This window comes from Engraulis encrasicolus, unplaced genomic scaffold (genome assembly GCF_034702125.1).
Source record: "Engraulis encrasicolus isolate BLACKSEA-1 unplaced genomic scaffold, IST_EnEncr_1.0 scaffold_68_np1212, whole genome shotgun sequence".
Classification (NCBI taxonomy): domain Eukaryota; kingdom Metazoa; phylum Chordata; class Actinopteri; order Clupeiformes; family Engraulidae; genus Engraulis; species Engraulis encrasicolus.
This window is the reverse complement of record NW_026946016.1, coordinates 214,504-217,003: the sequence shown is the minus strand read 5'-3', so window position 1 is coordinate 217,003 and position 2,500 is coordinate 214,504. Positions and strand designations below refer to the sequence as shown.

Below are 2,500 nucleotides of genomic sequence, written 5' to 3'. Positions count from 1 at the left end.
AGTTCACTCGATTTGGACGCAAACACCCCCATATTAAAGCTGAAAGTCTGCTGTTAATGTACATCTCGTTTGTTTCATTTCAAATCCATTGGGATGGTGTACAGAACCAAAAACATGAAAATTGTGCAGATGTCCAAATATTTATGGCCCTAACTGTAGTTGTTGCAATTCTTGTTGCAATGTTCATACAGCCCACTTTTTTAAATGCAGGATAATGTCCATATTAAATGAATAAGAAATTGAATGTTCTGGAGGAAGTCCGCGAGTGATTGATAGGTGTCATTACTTGCGCCCACCTTCGTGCATATTTATATCCCTCCTTCCATCTTTCACCTGTCATGCGCAAAGGCTTTCTGAATTGTCCCACCACCTCCCCATACTCCTCCATTTCACTAGAACACCCAGTTGAACTTCCTCTATACTACACATTGGGGGGGGGGGGGATCTCATCCCGCATGAGCTCTGTTTAAAGCATCCCAGGACCGACGCCAGCTAACATGCCAAACATGCATACTGTTGTACACCTAGTAGGCTGGCCATCACTAGATTTTAGACGGCATAAACATTGGCTTTTATTCGTATACAAGGCCTTAGTTGGCCAGCTCCCCTTGTATATACAGAGCCTTTTATCTTTTAGCAATCAAGGATACAACCTACGCTCAAGTAGCTACATTGTTTTAAATGTCCCCATGATAAAAACAGAATTTGGTAAAACTGCTTTTATTCATTGTGCCCCAACTCACTGGAATGAACTGCAGAAATCTCTTAAGCTTGCTGTTTTTATGTCTGTAGCTGAGTTTAAAACCTATCTTAATGACACTTTTAAATCTGTCTGCACTTGCTTTTAATTTTGTAATCTCCTTCTAATGTTGTTTTATGTTTATTATTTTATGGTTTTTATTGTGTAATTTTATCTCTTTATCCATATTGATTTGTTCTGTTTTGTCTGTGTCCTGTCTGTAATGTAACTGTTATGTGTGCTGCCGCCTTGGCCAGGGCTCACTTGTAAAAGAGAATTTTATTCTCAATGTGATTTTATTTCCCTGGTAAAATAAAGGTAAAATAAAATAAAAAAAAAAGCACTCAAGGACAAACTCGTGAATTACATTTTAAAAATGTGTTTTGCCTATTTTCATTGACCAGACATGCAGAGGCAGAATACAAGTAGGTATGTTGTTATTGTTATTATTATTATTAATATTATTAATAATAATAATAGCAATAATAATAATAGGCCTATTAATAACACAATAATAATGTTATTACACAGGCCTATTATGGTGATATATTGAGAATTGCATTGAATTGACCCCCCCAAAAAAATGGGTCGTGACCTATGACAGTGGACAATGGTGGGTCCCAAAACTGTTCCAGCTAAGAACCACTGCACTGCAGAATCCCCATCTCAGTTCTAATGCAGTCAGCCTCTCATCTCAGGTTCCTAAGGCCTGCCTGCAAAACTAAGAGGTATAGATAGCCTGATAAACCAGCCTAAATGTGAGACCGGAGTAATTTAGTCTGGCCCCGATGAACGATACCTCGGACGATTGCTGATGAGAACAACCTGTTGTTTTTTCAAACCGTGGCGGCGCTCTGACCAATCAGTGATCTTTGCCGTTGGTATGCTTTCCCAACGGTGTTGCAAGCTTTGTCGTCACTCCCTCAAAACCCCGCCCGCTTTGATTCAAAACAAATCTCTGCGTTGTAATTGGTTTTGTCAGACTCAGGGCACAGTGTTCAAAACGTTCTCAGATCCGAGGCCAGACCCACTCGCAGCTGAAAAATTTCGGCGCCCAGCGGGTGGCGCTGGTTTACTAGGCTAAGGCATAGATTCAGTTTTATCCCTTCTGTTATTAAAACACTGACTATCACATGAGTCCAACATGTGTTTTTATATGTATATATTTATTGTTTATTTTCCTTCTTCATATCCTTGTTTGGAGCACTTGTCTGCTTGTCATGTTTTGTTTTTGTTGTCCCTGTTTTGTTTTGTTTTGTTATTGTCACTGTCATTAGTAGTAGTATTGTGCTGTTTGTTTTTGCTGTGTGTCAGTACTGTGTTGTCTGTGTAAGCTTTTGCTACTTTTACCTGCAACCAAATCTACCTTCAGGTACAAATAAAGTGACCTTACCTTACCTTACCTTACCTTACCTTACCTTACCTTACCTTACCCCATAATGTGAAATGCTGTACTAGACATTGAAAAGATTTTACTACCATAGGGCTACACCACTCTGACATTACACAGTGCCTACCTATTTTAATCAATTATGACGTGTGTGTGTGTGTGTGTGTGTGTGTGTGTGTGTGTGTGTGTGTGTGTGTGTGTGTGTGTGTGTGTGTGTGTGTGTGTGTGTGTGTGTGTGTGTGTGTGTGTGTGTGTGTGTGTGCATGTTCGACTGTGTGTGATTGTGTGTGTGTGAGTGTGTGTGTGTGTGTGTGTGTGTGTGTGTGTGTGTGTGCGCTTGCGAGTGTGTTCCTGTGTGTGTTTGTGTGTGT

The 2,500-nt window shown here is 40.1% G+C and overlaps 1 protein-coding gene across 1 annotated transcript in view; it reads left to right on the top strand.

Moving 5' to 3' along the window:
- LOC134444723 (anoctamin-5-like) overlaps positions 1-2,500 on the top strand; it is a 104,512-nt gene that overhangs the window by 89,109 nt on the left and 12,903 nt on the right. The window lies entirely within an intron of this gene.